This window comes from Gossypium hirsutum, chromosome A11, assembly GCF_007990345.1.
Source record: "Gossypium hirsutum isolate 1008001.06 chromosome A11, Gossypium_hirsutum_v2.1, whole genome shotgun sequence".
NCBI classification, from domain to species: domain Eukaryota; kingdom Viridiplantae; phylum Streptophyta; class Magnoliopsida; order Malvales; family Malvaceae; genus Gossypium; species Gossypium hirsutum.
Window position 1 is genome coordinate 62,781,156 of NC_053434.1, and position 8,785 is coordinate 62,789,940.

The 8,785-nt window shown below is 36.4% G+C and overlaps 1 non-coding gene across 1 annotated transcript; it reads left to right on the top strand.

Moving 5' to 3' along the window:
- Positions 1-8,176: 8,176 nt before the first annotated feature.
- LOC121210196 (small nucleolar RNA R71) lies at positions 8,177-8,283 on the top strand. The gene has a single exon (XR_005905322.1). It is a non-coding gene; the product is annotated as a small nucleolar RNA R71 (small nucleolar RNA).
- Positions 8,284-8,785: the final 502 nt, after the last annotated feature.

Here is an 8,785-nt window from a genome sequence, read left to right on the forward strand (position 1 = left end):
ACATATATATTTCCTTATCAAATTCGTTTACTATCATATGATTACATCTCCCGTATTTATTTAATAAGTCATTTATATCAACCATTAATTACTTACTTACCTTACTTTGGCTTGGTAACAAATTAATCCATACCTGTACATAGCTCATTTTACATATTCAAACAGAGTTTATCATTGCCCGGTGAACCATTCAAAATCAGATAGGACACTCGGATAATCACGTCAATCGTATAACACCAATGTCCCAGACGTGGTCTTACATGTAGCTACATATCGATGCCATTGTCCCAGACAGGGTCTTACTCGTAAACACATTTCAATGCCATGGTCTTACTCGCACACATATATTGGAATCCTATGTCATGACATATGTATCCTAACTATTCCTAAGGTTCATATGGGGCTTTCGAACGTCGTAACTCGGTCGAATCGAAATCGGAAGTGTAGTAGTCAAATTTAATCATTTTCGGCCATAGCATATTAAAATTCTACATTTCATAACAGTATATAAATATAGCATTTAATTACCAAATAAATACGTTTATTTGCTTATAAACTTACCTCGGAGGATACAAAACGGAATCGGGCAGCTAGTCGACGACTTTCGTTTTTCCCTGATCCAGGTCCAATTTCTTTAGTTCTTGATCTAAACATATTCAAATTAAGCTCATTCAAACATATTTTCATTCAATTTAGTCCAAAAACACATAAATAGGAAAATTACCATTTTACCCTGATATTTACAATTTTTACAATTTAGTCCCTATTGCACAAAACACAAAATACACAAAATTTCTCCATACCCAAGCTAGGTTGAATATTACCCATATCCATACAGCCCCATATAATTCATTTATTTCACATTTTATTCCCTCAAATTATTTTTTTTGCAATTTAGTCCTAATTACTCAAAATCACCAAAAACTTCAATACAAAATATGTTAATCTAAAACATATATTTCATTTTACATCATCAAACAACAAAAATCACTAGCTATCAACAATGACACAACTCAAAATATTCATCAAAATAAAAAATTCAAGCATGGGTTTTGTAGTACTCGAAGCAACTATCTTAAAAACGTAAAAATCATCAAAAACCGAGTTAAACTCTTACCTTGATTGAGCTTGAAAAGAAATCGAACCTAGGTTTTATTTTCTTTTTCTTTCTTGTTTTAGTTTCGGCAATGATAAAGATAAAACGGACATGGCTTTCTCTTTATTATTATTATTATATATGTTTTATGTTATAATATATTTTATTAAGTTATGATTTAATTTACTTATTTATCCATACTAAAGTTATAACAAAACCATATAATATATATCCACTACCGTCCATTTAATAAGTCAATGGTCTATTTACCACTTAAGGGCTTCCTTTTATAAAGCCAATAACAATTCGACCCTTTATACATTAAACTACCAATTTTTTATTTACGCGATTAAGTCATTTTATTAAATTGGATAGCTAAACGACAAAATTAAATCACGAAAATTTCACAGATATAACACAAAATAAACACAGAAAATAATTTTAAAATATTTTTGACTCAGATTCGTGGTCCCGAACATCGTTCCGATTAGGGTCTAAATCGGGCTGTTATAGATTTGGACAAATGTCTTGGCTTATGTTGGTTAGAAGTTCATTTTGTATAAGGCCATTGGAAATGGGCTAATATTGGTTATAAGTATAATCATATAGTGATGCCTTTTATGAATGATGTGTTGATGTCCTGCTTGTGGATGTTTGGTTGTATGTATATGCTTCGATTGGTGCTATGTTATGTTGTGTAGGTGTGTGCATTAAAGGGTGACAAAATGGCTTGGTAAATAGCCTCATTTTTGTCCACACGGGTAGACACACGGGCGTGTGTCTAGGCCATATGCGACACACGGCTTGCCCCACAGGCATGTGTTTAGGTCGTGTGTCCCCTGCACCCTAATTCTTGCAAAATAGAATGCCCAATATTGAGTACACGGGCATAGACATGGTCGTGTGTCTCAGCCGTGTACGGGCCATAGCCTTGGACACAGGTGTGTGTCCCGAGCATGTGAAGTCTTCACCTATTTAATGAAAAATCATAAATTTTAAATTAACCACACGACCTGGCACACAGCCTAGCACATGGGTGTGTGACATGGTCGTGTGTCTTCAATTTGTTCTTGGGTGACAAACAGAGAGTTACACGGGTTCAGGACACGGGCGTGTGTGACCACATGGCCTACCTACACCGGCATGTGACCCCTGTTTAGTGAAAAAATTTCTAAGTTTTGTAAAATTTTTTAAAGTTCTTGGTTTAGACCCGAACCACTTCCAAAGCATATTTTGGCTCGTATTAGGGACTTTATGATTAAATGTGATTGCGTGATATTCGTAACAGGTTTTAAAGATTTATAAATGACTCGTTCTTGAGACTAACTTATTATCACGATTAAGGCAAGTGTATCTATCGAACAGTAGTATAGTTTAGCAAGATCGAATTGTCGAACCCAAAGGAACTACGAGTACTAGTATTTACTTCCTTTTTGTTATCTAGCCTAAAAATTAAGAGGTTTGGTTATCTAAACTAATTACTAACTAAGAATGCATAGAAAGAAAACTTGGGAAAATACTTTTGGGAAAATTCGATTGATTGAGACAATACCTAAGGAAAAATCCACCTAGGGTGAGTTTGGATGGGCAATGCGTTTACCTGCGGTTAGTGTAAAAACAGAGGTGGCGGTGAGATTAGATACTGTAGTGATACTGTAGCGTGAGACAAAAAGTAAGCTAAACGCACCGCACCGCACCACCACCCCAAATGAAGCCTTAGACATCACTTGTTATTTAACTCTAAATCAGATGATTTATTCATTTGACTTGATCCGTAGAAATCCATAAGTTATATTATTATCTCTCTCGAGACTAATAACGTCTAACCCTAGGTTGAATAATTAAATCTCTTTCTAATTAACACCTTAGAATTGCATTAACTCGATCTATGGATTCCCTTATTAGGTTTCACCTTAATCCAGCAAACTCTTATCACCCTATCTCTAAGCGTGCAATCAACTCCACTTAATTATGACAAATTTACTCTTAGACAGGGTCTATTCCTCCTCTGAATAAGAGCTTAACTTGAATCAATATCCTGGAATATCAAAACAAGAATTAAGAACACATAATTAAGAACAAGTCAAATACTTATCATACAATTCAAATAATAATAACAAGATCCGTCTTAGGTTTCATTCCCCTTAGGTATTTAAGGGGGTTTAGTTCATACTTATGAAAGAAAACATCTCAAAAGCATAAAGATAACAAAACATAAGAAAACCCAAAACTCCTGAAGGAACTTGAAGGGAGATCTTCAGTCTTGATAATGAATCCGGCTTCTGAGATGGATCAATCAGCTTCCCTTGAGTAATTCATTGCTTCCTACTCTGCATCCCTTTCCTAAGTCCCTCCTCCAGTGTTTAAATAGGATTTTGAATGCCTAAAATCCCTAAAAATTGGCCTTTCCGGAATAGGACTAAACTTGGGCTCGACAGGGACACACCCGTGTGACACGTCCGAGTGTGATTACTCCAGCCCGTGGTCAAGGTTGTTAAATAGGCACGAGCGTGTGGTCTACCCGTGCAAGTCGTGCTTCGATCCTGCCAAATTGACACGGCTGTGTGACACACCCGTGTTAGGAAGTCCAGGCCGTGTTGTTTTCCCATGTGGGTCCATTTTCTTTATTTTCGGCCCGTTTCTCGCTCTTTTTACTCTCCTATGTTCACCTAAGTATAAAACATGAAATTAAAAGTTTAGGAGCATCGAATTCACCAAATCTAAGGAGAAATCATCCGTAAATGCGCTAAGTATGGGATAAAAATATGTATAAATTACGGTTTATCAAATACCCCCACACTTAAGCATTTGCTTGTCCTTAAGCAAAATCTTCAACTCACAATCAAAATAAATTCTTCTCAATTTATAATCCCTATCAATAATATCTCAAAATAATCCATAAGTATTTATACATTGAAAATTCAACTAAAAGTACATCAGAGTTTCAGACATTCTAAGTTGAGCATTTTATCATGAAAACATAGGTGTATTTCCTCATCTAAGTGATTACCTTGATCAAAATATCACAGAGTTTAACATCCTCACTAAAGATTCACTCAAATCACCCAAGGTGTTTAAGGACATCAGTTAAAGAACACATTAGTCAATATGGGAAGTTATTACCATAGGCTTGCTTGAAAATCAAATCTCCACCACTATATATTGAGATGATACCTCAATCAAAAAGGTCTTTAGAGGGTTGTAACGTGACTTTGGTTAGGGCGTGTGGTCACAAGCTGAAAGAAACAGTTAGAATCGAGATTGAATTGAAAAATTACCTAGCTAGAAAAATGACTAGTCATCAGTTGAATACAAGTGAGCTTCTTCTAAGAATATGGAATTAACACTCAAGCTCAAAAATGGTGAATTACTACTAATATGTATATAAGTATTGTTGTTGTTGTTGTTTTTTATTTTTTAAGAACAAGTCAAATATACAGAAGATCAAAACATAGCTACGCAATTAGTTCAAATCAAATCTTGAAAAAAATAGGGATCAAATTAGGGGATTTCAACAATAATGGGTAATGGGTTAATATTGAGGGTAAATCAATTAATGGTTTGTTAGGCTCAAAGGGGTTCACTAAGGGTTGATTATCAAGGTAGGCTTTTGTGGAGTGAGTGGGTTAAACCTAAGTGTCTTTATCATCTTGACATATTAAATCAAATGGTGTGGTCTTGACATCCATAATCAAACAAGTTCTAGAATAACAATTCAATACTGACACACTCAAAACAACAATAAAAGTGAGCATGAAAGGAATAATAGATGCTCTAAAGGCTCAAAATCTCACAAAAATTATGGCCTTTTGATGTTTAAACCTGTGAATTTCAACTCAAGATAATACCTAAACTTGGGAAAAACAACCTAAAAGTTTTTAATTCTTCAAATATCAACTTATCATGCTTGATTCCCTAATGTCTTAAAGTTTAAATACTCAATGCATAAATGCCTGTGTTTTAATTCAAGACAAATCAATAAAAATCATAAATTAATTAAAAATCATTCTAATAATGATATGAGTGATTCACGTGAGAATAAGACACAATTCAGAGATTTCTAATGATGATATAAAAGACCCTCCCACACTTAAGATGTACATTGCCTTCAATGTACAAAGATAGATATATTAAAAATATATATATATATAATCATAAGATAGGGAGAGAAGTGAAACTTCCAGAATGATGAATGAACTCCTTGAATTGGAGTTATGAAGAATAATTGGTCAAAGCAATGATAAGGGTAGAGGAAAATACTCAGGTGGTGGTAGAGGTCCATTAGTCCATAAGTCCTACGCCATTGGAGTTTTTAGTTCCTGTTTGATGATGAGCTTTGGAGCTCTTTATGACTGTGATAAAATCAGGAACTCTTTAGGAAATATAATGAAGCATAATTACTCGTAATGAAATAGCAAAAAATAAAAATTGTAAAAACTTAATATAAAATAGTATTAACAGGAAATAAAGAGTAATTTCAAAATATAAAGATAAAGCTAAGATAGATAATAGGTGTTTATAGAGAAATTGGGGCACACGACCGTGGGGCACGCCCGTGTGCTTTCATTTCAGCCCTGCGTTTCATGGTTTTTGAAATTAGGTGCATCAGTGTACTCGGTCATGTTGCACGACCATGTCAATCTTCGTTCACTTCTCCCATGCTCGTGTATGCAGCTCCATTCCCGTGTTTGTTTTGACAGTGTCGACCATGGATGGAGCATACGAGCGTGTCGTACGTTCGTGTTACATTCTTAGTTTCAACCACGATTTCAAGGCACGAGCGTGTCTCATGCCCGTGTTGTTTTGGCAGTTTCACCCACGGCCATGTCACACAACCGTGGTAACTTATCGCATCTCGTATTGGGAAAAATCTTGCCCTATTTTCACACGGCTATATCGCCCAGCCATGTCTCCACCTATGGTGTGAGCACGGCCTAAGGCACGCCCGTGTGCCTGGCCGTGTGGATGGGAAAACCCTGTGTTTCAAGACTTAGTTAATAGGTTAGATGTGAAAAACTAGAATTTAAATAAGTCATTATTGTTAATACTCGGGTTGCCTCCCGAGAAGCGCTTATTGATAGTCTTAAGCTGGACTTACCTCTGTTCTGCATGGTTAAGGTGGTGCGAGGAGTTTACACTCCTTATCCCTGTTATCAACTTTATCAACATAAGGTTTAAGACGAGTATTGTTTACCTTAAAAGTACTGAATTTGGGATGAATTACCTCGACTGTACCATATGGGAAAACACTTAGTACCGTAAGAGGAATTTCTTTATTAGGTTCAGAAGTGGTAATGCGAGGATCTGCTGCATCCAGTAGTACTTTGTCTCCAACCTTAGGTTGATTTGGTGAGGTATTGAGCTCGTCCTCGCTCGGTTTCAGTTTATCGGGTGTTCTCAATTTTTGTGTCTGCCATTCATCTAACTCATCGATTTGTAGTCTTCATTTTTTATAGGTAAGCCCTTTGTTGTTGTTTGAACATGGCTCATATGTGTTCTTCATAACTGTTTCTTGCACAGAGGGTTTCACCACATGATCAGTACTAGTAGAATAATTTATACAACCATCTCCAATTTTTGATGTGTTACTTGAATTACGAGCTTAAAGGGTGATTGTTTCGTTCCCACACGAAGTGTGAGTTCACCTGTGCCAACATCAATAATGGTTCTAGCAGTCGTTAAAAAGGGTCATCCTAAAATTAAAGGTGCGTTACTATCCTTTTCCATGTCTAGAACAACAAAGTCTACTGGGTATATAAATTTATCGATCTTAACAAGAACATCTCCAATGATACCCCTAGGAAATCTAATGGTTTTATCAGCCAATTGAATGCTCATCCTAGTTTGTTTGGGTTTCCCAAGACCTAGCTGTTTAAACATTTTATAACCCATAACATTAATGCTTGCCCCTAAGTCAGCCAATGCATGATGAACATCTAAACTACCAATTAAACAAGGAATCATAAAAATCCCTGGATCTTTCAATTTGTTGGGTAGTTGATTCTGTAATATGGCTAAGAAAACTGCATTCAATTCCACATGCGGTGCCTCATCCAACTTTCGTTTATTTGTTAAAAGCCCCTTTAAGAATTTGACTGCGTTTTGCATCTGCGAAAAGACTTCAATAAACGATAAGTTTATATGTAGTTTCTTTAAAAGTTTAAGGAATTTACCAAATTGTTCGTCTGATCGGTCTTTCCTTATCGCATTGGGGTATGGAACACGAGGTTTATATTTTGTACTTACCAGCTTTGGGTCATTTTGGCCTACCTCATTCTTACCTTTGCTTACCATCATTTCTGGCCTTGGTTTTGCAACTAACCCTTCTTCATCTTGAATTGCAATTGCGTTGAGTTGCTCCCTTGGGTTAGATTTAGTGTTGCTTGGTAGGCTACCTTGTGGTCGTTCAGAAATTAACTTAGCAAGCTGTTCAATCTGAGTTTCGAGCCCCTAGATTGATGCTTGTTGATTTTTGAGTGTTGTATTAGTATTCTGAAATGAGTTTCTGACACCGAGATGAATTTGGTTAGCATCTCCTCAAGGTTTGGCTTCTTTTCTTACTGGTAAGGTGGTTGTTGAAAACCCGGAGGATGTTGTGGCCTTTGATTTCCTTGACCACCCCACGAGAAATTGGGGTGATTCCTCCAACCTGCATTATAAGTGCTACTATATGGGTTATTTTGGGGTCTAGAGTTATTGTTACTCATATATTGGACTTGTTCCTCCTCGATCCTAGGGTTGAAGGGTTGATATTCTGTGCATGCTCCTCCTCCATTTGAATCGCACCTTATTACTGGATATACCTGAGTAGAACCACACAAATAAGCAATCCTTTTATTTAAGAGTTCTACTTGGTTAGATAGCATAGTAACCGCGTTGAGGTTGAAAACACCGGCTGTTTTCGTCGACTTTATTCTCATAACTGGCCACTGATAGTTATTCAGTGACATCTCCTCAATCAATTCGTAAGCCGCCTCAGGTGTCTTATTTTTTATTGTTCCTCTAGTGGCTACATCAATCATTTACCGAGTCGAAGGATTTAGGCCATTATGAAACGTTTGAACCTGCAGCCAAAGCGGTAACCCATGGTGAGGGAACCTTCTCAAAAGGTCCTTGTATCTCTCCCATGCATCATAGAGTGTTTCTAAATCTATCTGCATAAAAGAACATATATCCTTACATAATTTGGTTGTTTTAGCCGGCGAAAAATATTTTAATAAAAACATTTCGGTCATTTGTTCCCAAGTAGTGATTGACCCTCGTGGTAACGAGTTCAACCATTTTTTAGCCTTATTCCTTAATGAGAGGGGAAACAACCAAAGGCGAATAGCGTCATCAAAAATGCCATTAATTTTAAAGGTATCACAAAATTCTAAGAAATTTGCCAAGTGAGAGTAGGGATCCTCGTCCTACAAACCATCAAACTGAAAAAACTGTTGTGTCATTTGAATTGTGTTAGGTTTCAGTTCAAAATTATTTGCAGCAATAGCAGGTCTAACTATACTTGACTCAGTTCCTGTTAAATTAGGTTTATCATAATCATACATAATGCGTGGAGCAGGATTCTGATTTACGGGATCAGCAGAAATCGCAGGAGGTAGTGGATTTTCTTGGTTTTCAGCCATCTCCTCGGTTGTGGTTGAAATATCATCCTATTGCTCGTCCTCTGTGTATTTTAGGCTTCGCCTT